General features: G+C 43.5%; 58 non-coding genes across 58 annotated transcripts; all 58 read right to left on the bottom strand.

Annotated features, from left to right (window-relative positions):
• Positions 1 to 41: 41 nt before the first annotated feature.
• On the bottom strand, positions 42 to 160 carry LOC133826586 (5S ribosomal RNA). The gene has a single exon (XR_009889301.1). It is a non-coding gene; the product is annotated as a 5S ribosomal RNA (ribosomal RNA).
• A 109-nt stretch (positions 161 to 269) lies between these two features.
• LOC133826769 (5S ribosomal RNA) lies at positions 270 to 388 on the bottom strand. Its single transcript, XR_009889480.1, has one exon. It is a non-coding gene; the product is annotated as a 5S ribosomal RNA (ribosomal RNA).
• Positions 389 to 609: 221 nt separating this feature from the next.
• Positions 610 to 728, bottom strand: LOC133828634 (5S ribosomal RNA). The gene has a single exon (XR_009891237.1). It is a non-coding gene; the product is annotated as a 5S ribosomal RNA (ribosomal RNA).
• Positions 729 to 839: 111 nt separating this feature from the next.
• LOC133826296 (5S ribosomal RNA) lies at positions 840 to 958 on the bottom strand. The gene has a single exon (XR_009889021.1). It is a non-coding gene; the product is annotated as a 5S ribosomal RNA (ribosomal RNA).
• Positions 959 to 1,179: 221 nt separating this feature from the next.
• On the bottom strand, positions 1,180 to 1,298 carry LOC133826548 (5S ribosomal RNA). Its single transcript, XR_009889265.1, has one exon. It is a non-coding gene; the product is annotated as a 5S ribosomal RNA (ribosomal RNA).
• A 220-nt stretch (positions 1,299 to 1,518) lies between these two features.
• LOC133828633 (5S ribosomal RNA) lies at positions 1,519 to 1,637 on the bottom strand. Its single transcript, XR_009891236.1, has one exon. It is a non-coding gene; the product is annotated as a 5S ribosomal RNA (ribosomal RNA).
• A 220-nt stretch (positions 1,638 to 1,857) lies between these two features.
• LOC133826959 (5S ribosomal RNA) lies at positions 1,858 to 1,976 on the bottom strand. The gene has a single exon (XR_009889663.1). It is a non-coding gene; the product is annotated as a 5S ribosomal RNA (ribosomal RNA).
• Positions 1,977 to 2,196: 220 nt separating this feature from the next.
• Positions 2,197 to 2,315, bottom strand: LOC133828631 (5S ribosomal RNA). Its single transcript, XR_009891235.1, has one exon. It is a non-coding gene; the product is annotated as a 5S ribosomal RNA (ribosomal RNA).
• Positions 2,316 to 2,535: 220 nt separating this feature from the next.
• Positions 2,536 to 2,654, bottom strand: LOC133826958 (5S ribosomal RNA). Its single transcript, XR_009889662.1, has one exon. It is a non-coding gene; the product is annotated as a 5S ribosomal RNA (ribosomal RNA).
• Positions 2,655 to 2,874: 220 nt separating this feature from the next.
• On the bottom strand, positions 2,875 to 2,993 carry LOC133826675 (5S ribosomal RNA). The gene has a single exon (XR_009889386.1). It is a non-coding gene; the product is annotated as a 5S ribosomal RNA (ribosomal RNA).
• Positions 2,994 to 3,102: 109 nt separating this feature from the next.
• On the bottom strand, positions 3,103 to 3,221 carry LOC133826768 (5S ribosomal RNA). Its single transcript, XR_009889479.1, has one exon. It is a non-coding gene; the product is annotated as a 5S ribosomal RNA (ribosomal RNA).
• A 222-nt stretch (positions 3,222 to 3,443) lies between these two features.
• On the bottom strand, positions 3,444 to 3,562 carry LOC133828630 (5S ribosomal RNA). The gene has a single exon (XR_009891234.1). It is a non-coding gene; the product is annotated as a 5S ribosomal RNA (ribosomal RNA).
• A 111-nt stretch (positions 3,563 to 3,673) lies between these two features.
• Positions 3,674 to 3,792, bottom strand: LOC133826178 (5S ribosomal RNA). Its single transcript, XR_009888909.1, has one exon. It is a non-coding gene; the product is annotated as a 5S ribosomal RNA (ribosomal RNA).
• Positions 3,793 to 4,013: 221 nt separating this feature from the next.
• Positions 4,014 to 4,132, bottom strand: LOC133826766 (5S ribosomal RNA). Its single transcript, XR_009889477.1, has one exon. It is a non-coding gene; the product is annotated as a 5S ribosomal RNA (ribosomal RNA).
• A 222-nt stretch (positions 4,133 to 4,354) lies between these two features.
• Positions 4,355 to 4,473, bottom strand: LOC133828629 (5S ribosomal RNA). The gene has a single exon (XR_009891233.1). It is a non-coding gene; the product is annotated as a 5S ribosomal RNA (ribosomal RNA).
• A 111-nt stretch (positions 4,474 to 4,584) lies between these two features.
• LOC133826062 (5S ribosomal RNA) lies at positions 4,585 to 4,703 on the bottom strand. Its single transcript, XR_009888798.1, has one exon. It is a non-coding gene; the product is annotated as a 5S ribosomal RNA (ribosomal RNA).
• A 221-nt stretch (positions 4,704 to 4,924) lies between these two features.
• On the bottom strand, positions 4,925 to 5,043 carry LOC133826546 (5S ribosomal RNA). Its single transcript, XR_009889263.1, has one exon. It is a non-coding gene; the product is annotated as a 5S ribosomal RNA (ribosomal RNA).
• A 220-nt stretch (positions 5,044 to 5,263) lies between these two features.
• Positions 5,264 to 5,382, bottom strand: LOC133828628 (5S ribosomal RNA). Its single transcript, XR_009891232.1, has one exon. It is a non-coding gene; the product is annotated as a 5S ribosomal RNA (ribosomal RNA).
• Positions 5,383 to 5,602: 220 nt separating this feature from the next.
• LOC133826430 (5S ribosomal RNA) lies at positions 5,603 to 5,721 on the bottom strand. The gene has a single exon (XR_009889151.1). It is a non-coding gene; the product is annotated as a 5S ribosomal RNA (ribosomal RNA).
• Positions 5,722 to 5,832: 111 nt separating this feature from the next.
• On the bottom strand, positions 5,833 to 5,951 carry LOC133825945 (5S ribosomal RNA). Its single transcript, XR_009888686.1, has one exon. It is a non-coding gene; the product is annotated as a 5S ribosomal RNA (ribosomal RNA).
• A 220-nt stretch (positions 5,952 to 6,171) lies between these two features.
• On the bottom strand, positions 6,172 to 6,290 carry LOC133826957 (5S ribosomal RNA). The gene has a single exon (XR_009889661.1). It is a non-coding gene; the product is annotated as a 5S ribosomal RNA (ribosomal RNA).
• A 220-nt stretch (positions 6,291 to 6,510) lies between these two features.
• On the bottom strand, positions 6,511 to 6,629 carry LOC133828627 (5S ribosomal RNA). The gene has a single exon (XR_009891231.1). It is a non-coding gene; the product is annotated as a 5S ribosomal RNA (ribosomal RNA).
• Positions 6,630 to 6,849: 220 nt separating this feature from the next.
• LOC133826956 (5S ribosomal RNA) lies at positions 6,850 to 6,968 on the bottom strand. The gene has a single exon (XR_009889660.1). It is a non-coding gene; the product is annotated as a 5S ribosomal RNA (ribosomal RNA).
• A 220-nt stretch (positions 6,969 to 7,188) lies between these two features.
• On the bottom strand, positions 7,189 to 7,307 carry LOC133826673 (5S ribosomal RNA). The gene has a single exon (XR_009889385.1). It is a non-coding gene; the product is annotated as a 5S ribosomal RNA (ribosomal RNA).
• Positions 7,308 to 7,527: 220 nt separating this feature from the next.
• Positions 7,528 to 7,646, bottom strand: LOC133826105 (5S ribosomal RNA). Its single transcript, XR_009888839.1, has one exon. It is a non-coding gene; the product is annotated as a 5S ribosomal RNA (ribosomal RNA).
• Positions 7,647 to 7,868: 222 nt separating this feature from the next.
• LOC133828626 (5S ribosomal RNA) lies at positions 7,869 to 7,987 on the bottom strand. The gene has a single exon (XR_009891230.1). It is a non-coding gene; the product is annotated as a 5S ribosomal RNA (ribosomal RNA).
• A 111-nt stretch (positions 7,988 to 8,098) lies between these two features.
• Positions 8,099 to 8,217, bottom strand: LOC133828652 (5S ribosomal RNA). The gene has a single exon (XR_009891255.1). It is a non-coding gene; the product is annotated as a 5S ribosomal RNA (ribosomal RNA).
• Positions 8,218 to 8,438: 221 nt separating this feature from the next.
• Positions 8,439 to 8,557, bottom strand: LOC133826545 (5S ribosomal RNA). Its single transcript, XR_009889262.1, has one exon. It is a non-coding gene; the product is annotated as a 5S ribosomal RNA (ribosomal RNA).
• Positions 8,558 to 8,777: 220 nt separating this feature from the next.
• Positions 8,778 to 8,896, bottom strand: LOC133828625 (5S ribosomal RNA). The gene has a single exon (XR_009891229.1). It is a non-coding gene; the product is annotated as a 5S ribosomal RNA (ribosomal RNA).
• A 219-nt stretch (positions 8,897 to 9,115) lies between these two features.
• Positions 9,116 to 9,234, bottom strand: LOC133826955 (5S ribosomal RNA). The gene has a single exon (XR_009889659.1). It is a non-coding gene; the product is annotated as a 5S ribosomal RNA (ribosomal RNA).
• Positions 9,235 to 9,454: 220 nt separating this feature from the next.
• Positions 9,455 to 9,573, bottom strand: LOC133828624 (5S ribosomal RNA). The gene has a single exon (XR_009891228.1). It is a non-coding gene; the product is annotated as a 5S ribosomal RNA (ribosomal RNA).
• Positions 9,574 to 9,684: 111 nt separating this feature from the next.
• Positions 9,685 to 9,803, bottom strand: LOC133828535 (5S ribosomal RNA). Its single transcript, XR_009891143.1, has one exon. It is a non-coding gene; the product is annotated as a 5S ribosomal RNA (ribosomal RNA).
• A 221-nt stretch (positions 9,804 to 10,024) lies between these two features.
• Positions 10,025 to 10,143, bottom strand: LOC133826867 (5S ribosomal RNA). Its single transcript, XR_009889574.1, has one exon. It is a non-coding gene; the product is annotated as a 5S ribosomal RNA (ribosomal RNA).
• Positions 10,144 to 10,363: 220 nt separating this feature from the next.
• LOC133828622 (5S ribosomal RNA) lies at positions 10,364 to 10,482 on the bottom strand. Its single transcript, XR_009891226.1, has one exon. It is a non-coding gene; the product is annotated as a 5S ribosomal RNA (ribosomal RNA).
• Positions 10,483 to 10,701: 219 nt separating this feature from the next.
• On the bottom strand, positions 10,702 to 10,820 carry LOC133826954 (5S ribosomal RNA). Its single transcript, XR_009889658.1, has one exon. It is a non-coding gene; the product is annotated as a 5S ribosomal RNA (ribosomal RNA).
• Positions 10,821 to 11,040: 220 nt separating this feature from the next.
• LOC133828621 (5S ribosomal RNA) lies at positions 11,041 to 11,159 on the bottom strand. Its single transcript, XR_009891225.1, has one exon. It is a non-coding gene; the product is annotated as a 5S ribosomal RNA (ribosomal RNA).
• Positions 11,160 to 11,379: 220 nt separating this feature from the next.
• LOC133828620 (5S ribosomal RNA) lies at positions 11,380 to 11,498 on the bottom strand. Its single transcript, XR_009891224.1, has one exon. It is a non-coding gene; the product is annotated as a 5S ribosomal RNA (ribosomal RNA).
• Positions 11,499 to 11,719: 221 nt separating this feature from the next.
• Positions 11,720 to 11,838, bottom strand: LOC133826166 (5S ribosomal RNA). The gene has a single exon (XR_009888897.1). It is a non-coding gene; the product is annotated as a 5S ribosomal RNA (ribosomal RNA).
• Positions 11,839 to 12,058: 220 nt separating this feature from the next.
• Positions 12,059 to 12,177, bottom strand: LOC133826428 (5S ribosomal RNA). The gene has a single exon (XR_009889149.1). It is a non-coding gene; the product is annotated as a 5S ribosomal RNA (ribosomal RNA).
• A 110-nt stretch (positions 12,178 to 12,287) lies between these two features.
• On the bottom strand, positions 12,288 to 12,406 carry LOC133827029 (5S ribosomal RNA). Its single transcript, XR_009889733.1, has one exon. It is a non-coding gene; the product is annotated as a 5S ribosomal RNA (ribosomal RNA).
• A 220-nt stretch (positions 12,407 to 12,626) lies between these two features.
• On the bottom strand, positions 12,627 to 12,745 carry LOC133828619 (5S ribosomal RNA). Its single transcript, XR_009891223.1, has one exon. It is a non-coding gene; the product is annotated as a 5S ribosomal RNA (ribosomal RNA).
• A 220-nt stretch (positions 12,746 to 12,965) lies between these two features.
• On the bottom strand, positions 12,966 to 13,084 carry LOC133826585 (5S ribosomal RNA). Its single transcript, XR_009889300.1, has one exon. It is a non-coding gene; the product is annotated as a 5S ribosomal RNA (ribosomal RNA).
• A 109-nt stretch (positions 13,085 to 13,193) lies between these two features.
• Positions 13,194 to 13,312, bottom strand: LOC133826818 (5S ribosomal RNA). The gene has a single exon (XR_009889526.1). It is a non-coding gene; the product is annotated as a 5S ribosomal RNA (ribosomal RNA).
• A 222-nt stretch (positions 13,313 to 13,534) lies between these two features.
• On the bottom strand, positions 13,535 to 13,653 carry LOC133828618 (5S ribosomal RNA). The gene has a single exon (XR_009891222.1). It is a non-coding gene; the product is annotated as a 5S ribosomal RNA (ribosomal RNA).
• A 111-nt stretch (positions 13,654 to 13,764) lies between these two features.
• LOC133828105 (5S ribosomal RNA) lies at positions 13,765 to 13,883 on the bottom strand. Its single transcript, XR_009890746.1, has one exon. It is a non-coding gene; the product is annotated as a 5S ribosomal RNA (ribosomal RNA).
• A 219-nt stretch (positions 13,884 to 14,102) lies between these two features.
• LOC133828617 (5S ribosomal RNA) lies at positions 14,103 to 14,221 on the bottom strand. The gene has a single exon (XR_009891221.1). It is a non-coding gene; the product is annotated as a 5S ribosomal RNA (ribosomal RNA).
• Positions 14,222 to 14,331: 110 nt separating this feature from the next.
• LOC133827028 (5S ribosomal RNA) lies at positions 14,332 to 14,450 on the bottom strand. Its single transcript, XR_009889732.1, has one exon. It is a non-coding gene; the product is annotated as a 5S ribosomal RNA (ribosomal RNA).
• Positions 14,451 to 14,670: 220 nt separating this feature from the next.
• Positions 14,671 to 14,789, bottom strand: LOC133828615 (5S ribosomal RNA). Its single transcript, XR_009891220.1, has one exon. It is a non-coding gene; the product is annotated as a 5S ribosomal RNA (ribosomal RNA).
• Positions 14,790 to 15,009: 220 nt separating this feature from the next.
• Positions 15,010 to 15,128, bottom strand: LOC133826584 (5S ribosomal RNA). The gene has a single exon (XR_009889299.1). It is a non-coding gene; the product is annotated as a 5S ribosomal RNA (ribosomal RNA).
• Positions 15,129 to 15,237: 109 nt separating this feature from the next.
• On the bottom strand, positions 15,238 to 15,356 carry LOC133827137 (5S ribosomal RNA). Its single transcript, XR_009889837.1, has one exon. It is a non-coding gene; the product is annotated as a 5S ribosomal RNA (ribosomal RNA).
• Positions 15,357 to 15,578: 222 nt separating this feature from the next.
• Positions 15,579 to 15,697, bottom strand: LOC133828614 (5S ribosomal RNA). The gene has a single exon (XR_009891219.1). It is a non-coding gene; the product is annotated as a 5S ribosomal RNA (ribosomal RNA).
• Positions 15,698 to 15,808: 111 nt separating this feature from the next.
• Positions 15,809 to 15,927, bottom strand: LOC133827052 (5S ribosomal RNA). Its single transcript, XR_009889754.1, has one exon. It is a non-coding gene; the product is annotated as a 5S ribosomal RNA (ribosomal RNA).
• Positions 15,928 to 16,148: 221 nt separating this feature from the next.
• LOC133826271 (5S ribosomal RNA) lies at positions 16,149 to 16,267 on the bottom strand. The gene has a single exon (XR_009888998.1). It is a non-coding gene; the product is annotated as a 5S ribosomal RNA (ribosomal RNA).
• Positions 16,268 to 16,486: 219 nt separating this feature from the next.
• Positions 16,487 to 16,605, bottom strand: LOC133828613 (5S ribosomal RNA). Its single transcript, XR_009891218.1, has one exon. It is a non-coding gene; the product is annotated as a 5S ribosomal RNA (ribosomal RNA).
• A 110-nt stretch (positions 16,606 to 16,715) lies between these two features.
• LOC133827027 (5S ribosomal RNA) lies at positions 16,716 to 16,834 on the bottom strand. The gene has a single exon (XR_009889730.1). It is a non-coding gene; the product is annotated as a 5S ribosomal RNA (ribosomal RNA).
• Positions 16,835 to 17,054: 220 nt separating this feature from the next.
• On the bottom strand, positions 17,055 to 17,173 carry LOC133826331 (5S ribosomal RNA). The gene has a single exon (XR_009889054.1). It is a non-coding gene; the product is annotated as a 5S ribosomal RNA (ribosomal RNA).
• A 219-nt stretch (positions 17,174 to 17,392) lies between these two features.
• On the bottom strand, positions 17,393 to 17,511 carry LOC133826963 (5S ribosomal RNA). The gene has a single exon (XR_009889667.1). It is a non-coding gene; the product is annotated as a 5S ribosomal RNA (ribosomal RNA).
• Positions 17,512 to 17,620: 109 nt separating this feature from the next.
• Positions 17,621 to 17,739, bottom strand: LOC133826088 (5S ribosomal RNA). The gene has a single exon (XR_009888822.1). It is a non-coding gene; the product is annotated as a 5S ribosomal RNA (ribosomal RNA).
• Between the last annotated feature and the right edge of the window lie 6 nt (positions 17,740 to 17,745).

Below are 17,745 nucleotides of genomic sequence, written 5' to 3'. Positions count from 1 at the left end.
CGTAAGTGGATTTTTAAAGGGAAAAAAAAATGATGTTTTCAGGGGTGCAACACGAGGACTTCCCAGGAGGTCACCCATCCTAGTACTACTCTCGCCCAAGCACGCTTAACTGCGGAGTTCTGATTGGATCCGGTGCATTAGTGCTGGTATGATCGCACCCGGAATGTTTGGTCCGCAATATTCATTTATAGATTTAAAGATTGAAAACAAAAAATACAAACTTTTGAGCCGTAAGTGGATTTTTAAAGGGAAAAAAAATGATGTTTTCAGGGGTGCAACACGAGGACTTCCCAGGAGGTCACCCATCCTAGTACTACTCTCGCCCAAGCACGCTTAGCTGCGGAGTTCTGATGGGATCCGGTGCATTAGTGATGGTATGATCGCACCCGGAATGTTTGGTCCGCAATATTCATTTATTGCGAGCGCGTGTGTCCTTCCTTTTCTCCCCCGGATTGTCTAGGAACTTCTTATTCGCTGCATTTTAGTGACCACGGTATTAACCCCTCAAGGAAAACGAAATAAATGAGTTTTTAAAGATTTAAAACAAAAAATACAAACTTTTGAGCCGTAAGTGGATTTTTAAAGGGAAAAAAAAAAATGATGTTTACAGGGGTGCAACACGAGGACTTCCCAGGAGGTCACCCATCCTAGTACTACTCTCGCCCAAGCACGCTTAACTGCGGAGTTCTGATGGGATCCGGTGCATTAGTGCTGGTATGATCGCACCCGGAATGTTTGGTCCGCAATATTCATTTATAGATTTAAAGATTTAAAACAAAAAATACAAACTTTTGAGCCGTAAGTGGATTTTTAAAGGGAAAAAAAAAATGATATTTTCAGGGGTGCAACACGAGGACTTCCCAGGAGGTCACCCATCCTAGTACTACTCTCGCCCAAGCACGCTTAACTGCGGAGTTCTGATGGGATCCGGTGCATTAGTGCTGGTATGGTCGCACCCGGAATGTTTGGTCCGCAATATTCATTTATAGCGAGCGCGTGTGTCCTCCCTTTTCTCCCCCGGATTGACTAGGAACTTCTTATTCGCTGCTTGTTAGTGACCACGGTATTAACCCCTCAAGGAAAACGAAATAAATGAGTTTTTAAAGATTTAAAACAAAAAATACAAACTTTTGAGCCGTAAGTGGATTTTTAAAGGGGAAAAAAAAAATGATGTTTTCAGGGGTGCATCACGAGGACTTCCCATGAGGTCACCCATCCTAGTACTACTCTCGCCCAAGCACGCTTAACTGCGGAGTTCTGATGGGATCCGGTGCATTAGTGCTGGTATGATCGCACCCGGAATGTTTGGTCCGCAATATTCATTTATAGCGAGCGCGTGTGTCCTCCCTTTTCTCCCCCGGATTGACTAGGAACTTCTTATTCGCTGCTTGTTAGTGACCACGGTATTAACCCCTCAAGGAAAACGAAATAAATGAGTTTTTAAAGATTTAAAACAAAAAATACAAACTTTTGAGCCGTAAGTGGATTTTTAAAGGGAAAAAAAAAATGATGTTTTCAGGGGTGCAACACGAGGACTTCCCAGGAGGTCACCCATCCTAGTACTACTCTCGCCCAAGCACGCTTAACTGCGGAGTTCTGATGGGATCCGGTGCATTAGTGCTGGTATGATCGCACCCGGAATGTTTGTTCCGCAATATTCATTTATAGCGAGCGCGTGTGTCCTCCCTTTTCTCCCCCGGATTGACTAGGAACTTCTTATTCGCTGCTTGTTAGTGACCACGGTATTAACCCCTCAAGGAAAACGAAATAAATGAGTTTTTAAAGATTTAAAACAAAAAATACAAACTTTTGAGCCGTAAGTGGATTTTTAAAGGGAAAAAAAAAATGATGTTTTCAGGGGTGCAACACGGGGACTTCCTAGGAGGTCACCCATCCTAGTACTACTCTCGCCCAAGCACGCTTAACTGCGGAGTTCTGATGGGATCCGGTGCATTAGTGCTGGTATGATCGGACCCGGAATGTTTGGTCCGCAATATTCATTTATAGCGAGCGCGTGTGTCCTCCCTTTTCTCCCCCGGATTGACTAGGAACTTCTTATTCGCTGCTTGTTAGTGACCACGGTATTAACCGCTCAAGGAAAACGAAATAAATGAGTTTTTAAAGATTTAAAACAAAAAATACAAACTTTTGAGCCGTAAGTGGATTTTTAAAGGGAAAAAAAAAATGATGTTTTCAGGGGTGCAACACGAGGACTTCCCAGGAGGTCACCCATCCTAGTACTACTCTCGCCCAAGCACGCTTAACTGCGGAGTTCTGATGGGATCCGGTGCATTAGTGCTGGTATGATCGCACCCGGAATGTTTGTTCCGCAATATTCATTTATAGCGAGCGCGTGTGTCCTCCCTTTTCTCCCCCGGATTGACTAGGAACTTCTTATTCGCTGCTTGTTAGTGACCACGGTATTAACCCCTCAAGGAAAACGAAATAAATGAGTTTTTAAAGATTTAAAACAAAAAATACAAACTTTTGAGCCGTAAGTGGATTTTTAAAGGGAAAAAAAAAATGATGTTTTCAGGGGTGCAACACGGGGACTTCCTAGGAGGTCACCCATCCTAGTACTACTCTCGCCCAAGCACGCTTAACTGCGGAGTTCTGATGGGATCCGGTGCATTAGTGCTGGTATGATCGGACCCGGAATGTTTGGTCCGCAATATTCATTTATAGCGAGCGCGTGTGTCCTCCCTTTTCTCCCCCGGATTGACTAGGAACTTCTTATTCGCTGCTTGTTAGTGACCACGGTATTAACCCCTCAAGGAAAACGAAATAAATGAGTTTTTAAAGATTTAAAACAAAAAATACAAACTTTTGAGCCGTAAGTGGATTTTTAAAGGGAAAAAAAAAATGATGTTTTCAGGGGTGCAACACGAGGACTTCCCAGGAGGTCACCCATCCTAGTACTACTCTCGCCCAATCACGCTTAACTGCGGAGTTCTGATGGGATCCGGTGCATTAGTGCTGGTATGATCGCACCCGGAATGTTTGGTCCGCAATATTCATTTATAGATTTAAAGATTGAAAACAAAAAATACAAACTTTTGAGCCGTAAGTGGATTTTTAAAGGGAAAAAAAATGATGTTTTCAGGGGTGCAACACGAGGACTTCCCAGGAGGTCACCCATCCTAGTACTACTCTCGCCCAAGCACGCTTAGCTGCGGAGTTCTGATGGGATCCGGTGCATTAGTGATGGTATGATCGCACCCGGAATGTTTGGTCCGCAATATTCATTTATTGCGAGCGCGTGTGTCCTTCCTTTTCTCCCCCGGATTGTCTAGGAACTTCTTATTCGCTGCATGTTAGTGACCACGGTATTAACCCCTCAAGGAAAACGAAATAAATGAGTTTTTAAAGATTTAAAACAAAAAATACAAACTTTTGAGCCGTAAGTGGATTTTTAAAGGGAAAAAAAAAAAATGATGTTTACAGGGGTGCAACACGAGGACTTCCCAGGAGGTCACCCATCCTAGTACTACTCTCGCCCAAGCACGCTTAACTGCGGAGTTCTGATGGGATCCGGTGCATTAGTGCTGGTATGATCGCACCCGGAATGTTTGGTCCGCAATATTCATTTATAGATTTAAAGATTTAAAACAAAAAATACAAACTTTTGAGCCGTAAGTGGATTTTTAAAGGGAAAAAAAAAATGATATTTTCAGGGGTGCAACACGAGGACTTCCCAGGAGGTCACCCATCCTAGTACTACTCTCGCCCAAGCACGCTTAACTGCGGAGTTCTGATGGGATCCGGTGCATTAGTGCTGGTATGGTCGCACCCGGAATGTTTGGTCCGCAATATTCATTTATAGCGAGCGCGTGTGTCCTCCCTTTTCTCCCCCGGATTGACTAGGAACTTCTTATTCGCTGCTTGTTAGTGACCACGGTATTAACCCCTCAAGGAAAACGAAATAAATGAGTTTTTAAAGATTTAAAACAAAAAATACAAACTTTTGAGCCGTAAGTGGATTTTTAAAGGGAAAAAAAAAAATGATGTTTTCAGGGGTGCAACACGAGGACTTCCCAGGAGGTCACCCATCCTAGTACTACTCTCGCCCAAGCACGCTTAGCTGCGGAGTTCTGATGGGATCCGGTGCATTAGTGATGGTATGATCGCACCCGGAATGTTTGGTCCGCAATATTCATTTATTGCGAGCGCGTGTGTCCTTCCTTTTCTCCCCCGGATTGTCTAGGAACTTCTTATTCGCTGCATGTTAGTGACCACGGTATTAACCCCTCAAGGAAAACGAAATAAATGAGTTTTTAAAGATTTAAAACAAAAAATACAAACTTTTGAGCCGTAAGTGGATTTTTAAAGGGAAAAAAAAAAAATGATGTTTACAGGGGTGCAACACGAGGACTTCCCAGGAGGTCACCCATCCTAGTACTACTCTCGCCCAAGCACGCTTAACTGCGGAGTTCTGATGGGATCCGGTGCATTAGTGCTGGTATGATCGCACCCGGAATGTTTGGTCCGCAATATTCATTTATAGATTTAAAGATTTAAAACAAAAAATACAAACTTTTGAGCCGTAAGTGGATTTTTAAAGGGAAAAAAAAAATGATATTTTCAGGGGTGCAACACGAGGACTTCCCAGGAGGTCACCCATCCTAGTACTACTCTCGCCCAAGCACGCTTAACTGCGGAGTTCTGATGGGATCCGGTGCATTAGTGCTGGTATGGTCGCACCCGGAATGTTTGGTCCGCAATATTCATTTATAGCGAGCGCGTGTGTCCTCCCTTTTCTCCCCCGGATTGACTAGGAACTTCTTATTCGCTGCTTGTTAGTGACCACGGTATTAACCCCTCAAGGAAAACGAAATAAATGAGTTTTTAAAGATTTAAAACAAAAAATACAAACTTTTGAGCCGTAAGTGGATTTTTAAAGGGAAAAAAAAAAATGATGTTTTCAGGGGTGCATCACGAGGACTTCCCATGAGGTCACCCATCCTAGTACTACTCTCGCCCAAGCACGCTTAACTGCGGAGTTCTGATGGGATCCGGTGCATTAGTGCTGGTATGATCGCACCCGGAATGTTTGGTCCGCAATATTCATTTATAGCGAGCGCGTGTGTCCTCCCTTTTCTCCCCCGGATTGACTAGGAACTTCTTATTCGCTGCTTGTTAGTGACCACGGTATTAACCCCTCAAGGAAAACGAAATAAATGAGTTTTTAAAGATTTAAAACAAAAAATACAAACTTTTGAGCCGTAAGTGGATTTTTAAAGGGAAAAAAAAAATGATGTTTTCAGGGGTGCAACACGAGGACTTCCCAGGAGGTCACCCATCCTAGTACTACTCTCGCCCAAGCACGCTTAACTGCGGAGTTCTGATGGGATCCGGTGCATTAGTGCTGGTATGATCGCACCCGGAATGTTTGTTCCGCAATATTCATTTATAGCGAGCGCGTGTGTCCTCCCTTTTCTCCCCCGGATTGACTAGGAACTTCTTATTCGCTGCTTGTTAGTGACCACGGTATTAACCCCTCAAGGAAAACGAAATAAATGAGTTTTTAAAGATTTAAAACAAAAAATACAAACTTTTGAGCCGTAAGTGGATTTTTAAAGGGAAAAAAAAAATGATGTTTTCAGGGGTGCAACACGGGGACTTCCTAGGAGGTCACCCATCCTAGTACTACTCTCGCCCAAGCACGCTTAACTGCGGAGTTCTGATGGGATCCGGTGCATTAGTGCTGGTATGATCGCACCCGGAATGTTTGGTCCGCAATATTCATTTATAGATTTAAAGATTTAAAACAAAAAATACAAACTTTTGAGCCGTAAGTGGATTTTTAAAGGGAAAAAAAAAATGATATTTTCAGGGGTGCAACACGAGGACTTCCCAGGAGGTCACCCATCCTAGTACTACTCTCGCCCAAGCACGCTTAACTGCGGAGTTCTGATGGGATCCGGTGCATTAGTGCTGGTATGGTCGCACCCGGAATGTTTGGTCCGCAATATTCATTTATAGCGAGCGCGTGTGTCCTCCCTTTTCTCCCCCGGATTGACTAGGAACTTCTTATTCGCTGCTTGTTAGTGACCACGGTATTAACCCCTCAAGGAAAACGAAATAAATGAGTTTTTAAAGATTTAAAACAAAAAATACAAACTTTTGAGCCGTAAGTGGATTTTTAAAGGGAAAAAAAAAATGATGTTTTCAGGGGTGCAACACGGGGACTTCCTAGGAGGTCACCCATCCTAGTACTACTCTCGCCCAAGCACGCTTAACTGCGGAGTTCTGATGGGATCCGGTGCATTAGTGCTGGTATGATCGGACCCGGAATGTTTGGTCCGCAATATTCACTTATAGCGAGCGCGTGTGTCCTCCCTTTTCTCCCCCGGATTGACTAGGAACTTCTTATTCGCTGCTTGTTAGTGACCACGGTATTAACCCCTCAAGGAAAACGAAATAAATGAGTTTTTAAAGATTTAAAACAAAAAATACAAACTTTTGAGCCGTAAGTGGATTTTTAAAGGGAAAAAAAAAATGATGTTTTCAGGGGTGCAACACGAGGACTTCCCAGGAGGTCACCCATCCTAGTACTACTCTCGCCCAAGCACGCTTAACTGCGGAGTTCTGATGGGATCCGGTGCATTAGTGCTGGTATGATCGCACCCGGAATGTTTGTTCCGCAATATTCATTTATAGCGAGCGCGTGTGTCCTCCCTTTTCTCCCCCGGATTGACTAGGAACTTCTTATTCGCTGCTTGTTAGTGACCACGGTATTAACCCCTCAAGGAAAACGAAATAAATGAGTTTTTAAAGATTTAAAACAAAAAATACAAACTTTTGAGCCGTAAGTGGATTTTTAAAGGGAAAAAAAAAATGATGTTTTCAGGGGTGCAACACGGGGACTTCCTAGGAGGTCACCCATCCTAGTACTACTCTCGCCCAAGCACGCTTAACTGCGGAGTTCTGATGGGATCCGGTGCATTAGTGCTGGTATGATCGGACCCGGAATGTTTGGTCCGCAATATTCATTTATAGCGAGCGCGTGTGTCCTCCCTTTTCTCCCCCGGATTGACTAGGAACTTCTTATTCGCTGCTTGTTAGTGACCACGGTATTAACCCCTCAAGGAAAACGAAATAAATGAGTTTTTAAAGATTTAAAACAAAAAATACAAACTTTTGAGCCGTAAGTGGATTTTTAAAGGGAAAAAAAAAATGATGTTTTCAGGGGTGCAACACGAGGACTTCCCAGGAGGTCACCCATCCTAGTACTACTCTCGCCCAATCACGCTTAACTGCGGAGTTCTGATGGGATCCGGTGCATTAGTGCTGGTATGATCGCACCCGGAATGTTTGGTCCGCAATATTCATTTATAGCGAGCGCGTGTGTCCTCCCTTTTCTCCCCCGGATTGACTAGGAACTTCTTACTCGCTGCTTGTTAGTGACCACGGTATTAACCCCTCAAGGAAAACGAAATAAATGAGTTTTTAAAGATTTAAAACAAAAAATACAAACTTTTGAGCCGTAAGTGGATTTTTAAAGGGAAAAAAAAAATGATGTTTTCAGGGGTGCAACACGAGGACTTCCCACGAGGTCACCCATCCTAGTACTACTCTCGCCCAAGCACGCTTAACTGCGGAGTTCTGATGGGATCCGGTGCATTAGTGCTGGTATGATCGCACCCGGAATGTTTGGTCCGCAATATTCATTTATAGCGAGCGCGTGTGTCCTCCCTTTTCTCCCCCGGATTGACTAGGAACTTCTTATTCGCTGCTTGTTAGTGACCACGGTATTAACCCCTCAAGGAAAACGAAATAAATGAGTTTTTAAAGATTTAAAACAAAAAATACAAACTTCTGAGCAGTAAGTGGATTTTTAAAGGGAAAAAAAAAAAATGATGTTTACAGGGGTGCAACACGAGGACTTCCCAGGAGGTCACCCATCCTAGTACTACTCTCGCCCAAGCACGCTTAACTGCGGAGTTCTGATGGGATCCGGTGCATTAGTGCTGGTATGATCGCACCCGGAATGTTTGGTCCGCAATATTCATTTATAGATTTAAAGATTTAAAACAAAAAATACAAACTTTTGAGCCGTAAGTGGATTTTTAAAGGGAAAAAAAAAATGATGTTTTCAGGGGTGCAACACGAGGACTTCCCAGGAGGTCACCCATCCTAGTACTACTCTCGCCCAAGCACGCTTAACTGCGGAGTTCTGATGGGATCCGGTGCATTAGTGCTGGTATGGTCGCACCCGGAATGTTTGGTCCGCAATATTCATTTATAGCGAGCGCGTGTGTCCTCCCTTTTCTCCCCCGGATTGACTAGGAACTTCTTATTCGCTGCTTGTTAGTGACCACGGTATTAACCCCTCAAGGAAAACGAAATAAATGAGTTTTTAAAGATTTAAAACAAAAAATACAAACTTTTGAGCCGTAAGTGGATTTTTAAAGGGAAAAAAAAAAATGATGTTTTCAGGGGTGCATCACGAGGACTTCCCATGAGGTCACCCATCCTAGTACTACTCTCGCCCAAGCACGCTTAACTGCGGAGTTCTGATGGGATCCGGTGCATTAGTGCTGGTATGATCGCACCCGGAATGTTTGGTCCGCAATATTCATTTATAGCGAGCGCGTGTGTCCTCCCTTTTCTCCCCCGGATTGACTAGGAACTTCTTATTCGCTGCTTGTTAGTGACCACGGTATTAACCCCTCAAGGAAAACGAAATAAATGAGTTTTTAAAGATTTAAAACAAAAAATACAAACTTTTGAGCCGTAAGTGGATTTTTAAAGGGAAAAAAAAAATGATGTTTTCAGGGGTGCAACACGAGGACTTCCCAGGAGGTCACCCATCCTAGTACTACTCTCGCCCAAGCACGCTTAACTGCGGAGTTCTGATGGGATCCGGTGCATTAGTGCTGGTATGATCGCACCCGGAATGTTTGTTCCGCAATATTCATTTATAGCGAGCGCGTGTGTCCTCCCTTTTCTCCCCCGGATTGACTAGGAACTTCTTATTCGCTGCTTGTTAGTGACCACGGTATTAACCCCTCAAGGAAAACGAAATAAATGAGTTTTTAAAGATTTAAAACAAAAAATACAAACTTTTGAGCCGTAAGTGGATTTTTAAAGGGAAAAAAAAATGAAGTTTTCAGGGGTGCAACACGGGGACTTCCTAGGAGGTCACCCATCCTAGTACTACTCTCGCCCAAGCACGCTTAACTGCGGAGTTCTGATGGGATCCGGTGCATTAGTGCTGGTATGATCGGACCCGGAATGTTTGGTCCGCAATATTCATTTATAGCGAGCGCGTGTGTCCTCCCTTTTCTCCCCCGGATTGACTAGGAACTTCTTATTCGCTGCTTGTTAGTGACCACGGTATTAACCCCTCAAGGAAAACGAAATAAATGAGTTTTTAAAGATTTAAAACAAAAAATACAAACTTGTGAGCCGTAAGTGGATTTTTAAAGGGAAAAAAAAAATGATGTTTTCAGGGGTGCAACACGAGGACTTCCCAGGAGGTCACCCATCCTAGTACTACTCTCGCCCAAGCACGCTTAACTGCGGAGTTCTGATGGGATCCGGTGCATTAGTGCTGGTATGATCGCACCCGGAATGTTTGGTCCGCAATATTCATTTATAGATTTAAAGATTTAATACAAAAAATACAAACTTTTGAGCCGTAAGTGGATTTTTAAAGGGAAAAAAAAAATGATGTTTTCAGGGGTGCAACACGAGGACTTCCCAGGAGGTCACCCATCCTAGTACTACTCTCGCCCAAGCACGCTTAACTGCGGAGTTCTGATGGGATCCGGTGCATTAGTGCTGGTATGGTCGCACCCGGAATGTTTGGTCCGCAATATTCATTTATAGCGAGCGCGTGTGTCCTCCCTTTTCTCCCCCGGATTGACTAGGAACTTCTTATTCGCTGCTTGTTAGTGACCACGGTATTAACCCCTCAAGGAAAACGAAATAAATGAGTTTTTAAAGATTTAAAACAAAAAATACAAACTTTTGAGCCGTAAGTGGATTTTTAAAGGGAAAAAAAAAAATGATGTTTTCAGGGGTGCATCACGAGGACTTCCCATGAGGTCACCCTTCCTAGTACTACTCTCGCCCAAGCACGCTTAACTGCGGAGTTCTGATGGGATCCGGTGCATTAGTGCTGGTATGATCGCACCCGGAATGTTTGGTCCGCAATATTCATTTATAGCGAGCGCGTGTGTCCTCCCTTTTCTCCCCCGGATTGACTAGGAACTTCTTATTCGCTGCTTGTTAGTGACCACGGTATTAACCCCTCAAGGAAAACGAAATAAATGAGTTTTTAAAGATTTAAAACAAAAAATACAAACTTTTGAGCCGTAAGTGGATTTTTAAAGGGAAAAAAAAAATGATGTTTTCAGGGGTGCAACACGAGGACTTCCCAGGAGGTCACCCATCCTAGTACTACTCTCGCCCAAGCACGCTTAACTGCGGAGTTCTGATGGGATCCGGTGCATTAGTGCTGGTATGATCGCACCCGGAATGTTTGTTCCGCAATATTCATTTATAGCGAGCGCGTGTGTCCTCCCTTTTCTCCCCCGGATTGACTAGGAACTTCTTATTCGCTGCTTGTTAGTGACCACGGTATTAACCCCTCAAGGAAAACGAAATAAATGAGTTTTTAAAGATTTAAAACAAAAAATACAAACTTTTGAGCCGTAAGTGGATTTTTAAAGGGAAAAAAAAATGATGTTTTCAGGGGTGCAACACGGGGACTTCCTAGGAGGTCACCCATCCTAGTACTACTCTCGCCCAAGCACGCTTAACTGCGGAGTTCTGATGGGATCCGGTGCATTAGTGCTGGTATGATCGGACCCGGAATGTTTGGTCCGCAATATTCATTTATAGCGAGCGCGTGTGTCCTCCCTTTTCTCCCCCGGATTGACTAGGAACTTCTTATTCGCTGCTTGTTAGTGACCACGGTATTAACCCCTCAAGGAAAACGAAATAAATGAGTTTTTAAAGATTTAAAACAAAAAATACAAACTTTTGAGCCGTAAGTGTATTTTTAAAGGGAAAAAAAAAATGATGTTTTCAGGGGTGCAACACGAGGACTTCCCAGGAGGTCACCCATCCTAGTACTACTCTCGCCCAAGCACGCTTAACTGCGGAGTTCTGATGGGATCCGGTGCATTAGTGCTGGTATGATCGCACCCGGAATGTTTGGTCCGCAATATTCATTTATAGCGAGCGCGTGTGTCCTCCCTTTTCTCCCCCGGATTGACTAGGAACTTCTTACTCGCTGCTTGTTAGTGACCACGGTATTAACCCCTCAAGGAAAACGAAATAAATGAGTTTTTAAAGATTTAAAACAAAAAATACAAACTTTTGAGCCGTAAGTGGATTTTTAAAGGGAAAAAAAAAATGATGTTTTCAGGGGTGCAACACGAGGACTTCCCAGGAGGTCACCCATCCTAGTACTACTCTCGCCCAAGCACGCTTAACTGCGGAGTTCTGATGGGATCCGGTGCATTAGTGCTGGTATGATCGCACCCGGAATGTTTGGTCCGCAATATTCATTTATAGCGAGCGCGTGTGTCCTCCCTTTTCTCCCCCAGATTGACTAGGAACTTCTTATTCGCTGCTTGTTAGTGACCACGGTATTAACCCCTCAAGGAAAACGAAATAAATGAGTTTTTAAAGATTTAAAACAAAAAATACAAACTTTTGAGCCGTAAGTGGATTTTTAAAGGGAAAAAAAAAAATGATGTTTTCAGGGGTGCAACACGAGGACTTCCCAGGAGGTCACCCATCCTAGTACTACTCTCGCCCAAGCACGCTTAACTGCGGAGTTCTGATGGGATCCGGTGCATTAGTGCTGGTATGATCACACCCGGAATGTTTGGTCCGCAATATTCATTTATAGCGAGCGCGTGTGTCCTCTTTTTTCTCCCCCGGATTGACTAGGAACTTCTTATTCGCTGCTTGTTAGTGACCACGGTATTAACCCCTCAAGGAAAACGAAATAAATGAGTTTTTAAAGATTTAAAACAAAAAATACAAACTTTTGAGCCGTAAGTGGATTTTTAAAGGGAAAAAAAAAATGATGTTTTCAGGGGTGCAACACGGGGACTTCCTAGGAGGTCACCCATCCTAGTACTACTCTCGCCCAAGCACGCTTAACTGCGGAGTTCTGATGGGATCCGGTGCATTAGTGCTGGTATGATCGCACCCGGAATGTTTGGTCCGCAATATTCATTTATAGATTTAAAGATTTAAAACAAAAAATACAAACTTTTGAGCCGTAAGTGGATTTTTAAAGGGAAAAAAAAATGATGTTTTCAGGGGTGCAACACGAGGACTTCCCAGGAGGTCACCCATCCTAGTGCTACTCTTGCCCAAGCACGCTTAACTGCGGAGTTCTGATGGGATCCGGTGCATTAGTGCTGGTATGATCGCACCCGGAATGTTTGGTCCGCAATATTCATTTATAGCGAGCGCGTGTGTCCTTCCTTTTCTCCCCCGGATTGACTAGGAACTTCTTATTCGCTGCTTGTTAGTGACCACGGTATTAACCCCTCAAGGAAAACGAAATAAATGAGTTTTTAAAGATTTAAAACAAAAAATACAAACTTTTGAGCCGTAAGTGGATTTTTAAAGGGAAAAAAAAAATGATGTTTTCAGGGGTGCAACACGAGGACTTCCCAGGAGGTCACCCATCCTAGTACTACTCTCGCCCAAGCACGCTTAACTGCGGAGTTCTGATGGGATCCGGTGCATTAGTGCTGGTATGATCGCACCCGGAATGTTTGGTCCGCAATATTCATTTATAGCGAGCGCGTGTGTCCTCCCTTTTCTCCCCCGGATTGACTAGGAACTTCATATTCGCTGCTTGTTAGTGACCACGGTATTAACCCCTCAAGGAAAACGAAATAAATGAGTTTTTAAAGATTTAAAACAAAAAATACAAACTTTTGAGCCGTAAGTGGATTTTTAAAGGGAAAAAAAAAATGATGTTTTCAGGGGTGCAACACGAGGACTTCCCAGGAGGTCACCCATCCTAGTACTACTCTCGCCCAAGCACGCTTAACTGCGGAGTTCTGATTGGATCCGGTGCATTAGTGCTGGTATGATCGCACCCGGAATGTTTGGTCCGCAATATTCATTTATAGAATTAAAGATTGAAAACAAAAAATACAAACTTTTGAGCCGTAAGTGGATTTTTAAAGGGAAAAAAAATGATGTTTTCAAGGGTGCAACACGAGGACTTCCCAGGAGGTCACCCATCCTAGTACTACTCTCGCCCAAGCACGCTTAGCTGCGGAGTTCTGATGGGATCCGGTGCATTAGTGATGGTATGATCGCACCCGGAATGTTTGGTCCGCAATATTCATTTATTGCGAGCGCGTGTGTCCTTCCTTTTCTCCCCCGGATTGTCTAGGAACTTCTTATTCGCTGCATGTTAGTGACCACGGTATTAACCCCTCAAGGAAAACGAAATAAATGAGTTTTTAAAGATTTAAAACAAAAAATACAAACTTTTGAGCCGTAAGTGGATTTTTAAAGGGAAAAAAAAAAAATGATGTTTACAGGGGTGCAACACGAGGACTTCCCAGGAGGTCACCCATCCTAGTACTACTCTCGCCCAAGCACGCTTAACTGCGGAGTTCTGATGGGATCCGGTGCATTAGTGCTGGTATGATCGCACCCGGAATGTTTGGTCCGCAATATTCATTTACAGATTTAAAGATTTAAAACAAAAAATACAAACTTTTGAGCCGTAAGTGGATTTTTAAAGGGAAAAAAAAAATGATGTTTTCAGGGGTGCAACACGAGGACTTCCCAGGAGGTCACCCATCCTAGTACTACTCTCGCCCAAGCACGCTTAACTGCGGAGTTCTGATGGGATCCGGTGCATTAGTGCTGGTATGGTCGCACCCGGAATGTTTGGTCCGCAATATTCATTTATAGCGAGCGCGTGTGTCCTCCCTTTTCTCCCCCGGATTGACTAGGAACTTCTTATTCGCTGCATGTTAGTGACCACGGTATTAACCCCTCAAGGAAAACGAAATAAATGAGTTTTTAAAGATTTAAAACAAAAAATACAAACTTTTGAGCCGTAAGTGGATTTTTAAAGGGAAAAAAAAATGATGTTTTCAGGGGTGCAACACGAGGACTTCCCAGGAGGTCACCCATCCTAGTACTACTCTCGCCCAAGCACGCTTAACTGCGGAGTTCTGATGGGATCCGGTGCATTAGTGCTGGTATGATCGCACCCGGAATGTTTGGTCCGCAATATTCATTTATAGATTTAAAGATTTAAAACAAAAAATACAAACTTTTGAGCCGTAAGTGGATTTTTAAAGGGAAAAAAAAATGATGTTTTCAGGGGTGCAACACGAGGACTTCCCAGGAGGTCACCCATCCTAGTGCTACTCTTGCCCAAGCACGCTTAACTGCGGAGTTCTGATGGGATCCGGTGCATTAGTGCTGGTATGATCGCACCCGGAATGTTTGGTCCGCAATATTCATTTATAGCGAGCGCGTGTGTCCTCCCTTTTCTCCCCCGGATTGACTAGGAACTTCTTAGTCGCTGCTTGTTAGTGACCACGGTATTGACCCCTCAAGGAAAACGAAATAAATGAGTTTTTAAAGATTTAAAACAAAAAATACAAACTTTTGAGCCGTAAGTGGATTTTTAAAGGGAAAAAAAAAATGATGTTTTCAGGGGTGCAACACGAGGACTTCCCAGGAGGTCACCCATCCTAGTACTACTCTCGCCCAAGCACGCTTAACTGCGGAGTTCTGATGGGATCCGGTGCATTAGTGCTGGTATGATCGCACCCGGAATGTTTGGTCCGCAATATTCATTTATAGCGAGCGCGTGTGTCCTCCCTTTTCTCCCCCGGATTGACTAGGAACTTCTTATTCGCTGCTTGTTAGTGACCACGGTATTAACCCCTCAAGGAAAACGAAATAAATGAGTTTTTAAAGATTTAAAACAAAAAATACAAACTTTTGAGCCGTAAGTGGATTTTTAAAGGGAAAAAAAAAATGATGTTTTCAGGGGTGCAACACGAGGACTTCCCAGGAGGTCACCCATCCTAGTACTACTCTCGCCCAAGCACGCTTAACTGCGGAGTTCTGATTGGATCCGGTGCATTAGTGCTGGTATGATCGCACCCGGAATGTTTGGTCCGCAATATTCATTTATAGAATTAAAGATTGAAAACAAAAAATACAAACTTTTGAGCCGTAAGTGGATTTTTAAAGGGAAAAAAAATGATGTTTTCAAGGGTGCAACACGAGGACTTCCCAGGAGGTCACCCATCCTAGTACTACTCTCGCCCAAGCACGCTTAGCAGCGGAGTTCTGATGGGATCCGGTGCATTAGTGATGGTATGATCGCACCCGGAATGTTTGGTCCGCAATATTCATTTATTGCGAGCGCGTGTGTCCTTCCTTTTCTCCCCCGGATTGTCTAGGAACTTCTTATTCGCTGCATGTTAGTGACCACGGTATTAACCCCTCAAGGAAAACGAAATAAATGAGTTTTTAAAGATTTAAAACAAAAAATACAAACTTTTGAGCCGTAAGTGGATTTTTAAAGGGAAAAAAAAAAAATGATGTTTACAGGGGTGCAACACGAGGACTTCCCAGGAGGTCACCCATCCTAGTACTACTCTCGCCCAAGCACGCTTAACTGCGGAGTTCTGATGGGATCCGGTGCATTAGTGCTGGTATGATCGCACCCGGAATGTTTGGTCCGCAATATTCATTTACAGATTTAAAGATTTAAAACAAAAAATACAAACTTTTGAGCCGTAAGTGGATTTTTAAAGGGAAAAAAAAAATGATGTTTTCAGGGGTGCAACACGAGGACTTCCCAGGAGGTCACCCATCCTAGTACTACTCTCGCCCAAGCACGCTTAACTGCGGAGTTCTGATGGGATCCGGTGCATTAGTGCTGGTATGGTCGCACCCGGAATGTTTGGTCCGCAATATTCATTTATAGCGAGCGCGTGTGTCCTCCCTTTTCTCCCCCGGATTGACTAGGAACTTCTTATTCGCTGCTTGTTAGTGACCACGGTATTAACCCCTCAAGGAAAACGAAATAAATGAGTTTTTAAAGATTTAAAACAAAAAATACAAACTTTTGAGACGTAAGTGGATTTTTAAAGGGAAAAAAAAAAATGATGTTTTCAGGGGTGCAACACGAGGACTTCCCAGGAGGTAACCCATCCTAGTACTACTCTCGCCCAAGCACGCTTAACTGCGGAGTTCTGATGGGATCCGGTGCATTAGTGCTGGTATGATCGCACCCGGAAAGTTTGGTCCGCAATATTCATTTATAGCGAGCGCGTGTGTCCTCCCTTTTCTCCCCCGGATTGACTAGGAACTTCTTATTCGCTGCATGTTAGTGACCACGGTATTAACCCCTCAAGGAAAACGAAATAAATGAGTTTTTAAAGATTTAAAACAAAAAATACAAACTTTTGAGCCGTAAGTGGATTTTTAAAGGGAAAAAAAAATGATGTTTTCAGGGGTGCAACACGAGGACTTCCCAGGAGGTCACCCATCCTAGTACTACTCTCGCCCAAGCACGCTTAACTGCGGAGTTCTGATGGGATCCGGTGCATTAGTGCTGGTATGATCGCACCCGGAATGTTTGGTCCGCAATATTCATTTATAGATTTAAAGATTTAAAACAAAAAATACAAACTTTTGAGCCGTAAGTGGATTTTTAAAGGGAAAAAAAAATGATGTTTTCAGGGGTGCAACACGAGGACTTCCCAGGAGGTCACCCATCCTAGTGCTACTCTTGCCCAAGCACGCTTAACTGCGGAGTTCTGATGGGATCCGGTGCATTAGTGCTGGTATGATCGCACCCGGAATGTTTGGTCCGCAATATTCATTTATAGCGAGCGCGTGTGTCCTCCCTTTTCTCCCCCGGATTGACTAGGAACTTCTTATTCGCTGCTTGTTAGTGACCACGGTATTAACCCCTCAAGGAAAACGAAATAAATGAGTTTTTAAAGATTTAAAACAAAAAATACAAACTTTTGAGCCGTAAGTGGATTTTTAAAGGGAAAAAAAAAATGATGTTTTCAGGGGTGCAACACGAGGACTTCCCAGGAGGTCACCCATCCTAGTACTACTCTCGCCCAAGCACGCTTAACTGCGGAGTTCTGATGGGATCCGGTGCATTAGTGCTGGTATGATCGCACCTGGAATGTTTGGTCCGCAATATTCATTTATAGCGAGCGCGTGTGTCCTCCCTTTTCTCCCCCGGATTGACTAGGAACTTCTTATTCGCTGCTTGTTAGTGACCACGGTATTAACCCCTCAAGGAAAACGAAATAAATGAGTTTTTAAAGATTTAAAACAAAAAATACAAACTTTTGAGCCGTAAGTGGATTTTTAAAGGAAAAAAAAAATGATGTTTTCAGGGGTGCAACACGAGGACTTCCCAGGAGTTCACCCATCCTAGTACTTCTCTCGCCCAAGCACGCTTAACTGCGGAGTTCTGATGGGATCCGGTGCATTAATGCTGGTATGATCGCACCCGAAATGTTTGGTCCGCAATATTCATTTATAGATTTAAAGATTCAAAACAAAAAATACAAACTTTTGAGCCGTAAGTGGATTTTTAAAGGGAAAAAAAATGATGTTTTCAAGGGTGCAACACGAGGACTTCCCAGGAGGTCACCCATCCTAGTACTACTCTCGCCCAAGCACGCTTAACTGCGGAGTTCTGATGGGATCCGGTGCATTAGTGCTGGTATGATCGCACCCGGAATG

The sequence above is a fragment of the Humulus lupulus genome, chromosome 3 (assembly GCF_963169125.1).
Source record: "Humulus lupulus chromosome 3, drHumLupu1.1, whole genome shotgun sequence".
Classification (NCBI taxonomy): Eukaryota; Viridiplantae; Streptophyta; class Magnoliopsida; order Rosales; family Cannabaceae; genus Humulus; species Humulus lupulus.
The sequence above is the reverse complement of the archived record's forward strand: the minus strand, read 5'-3'. Positions and strand labels throughout refer to the sequence as shown.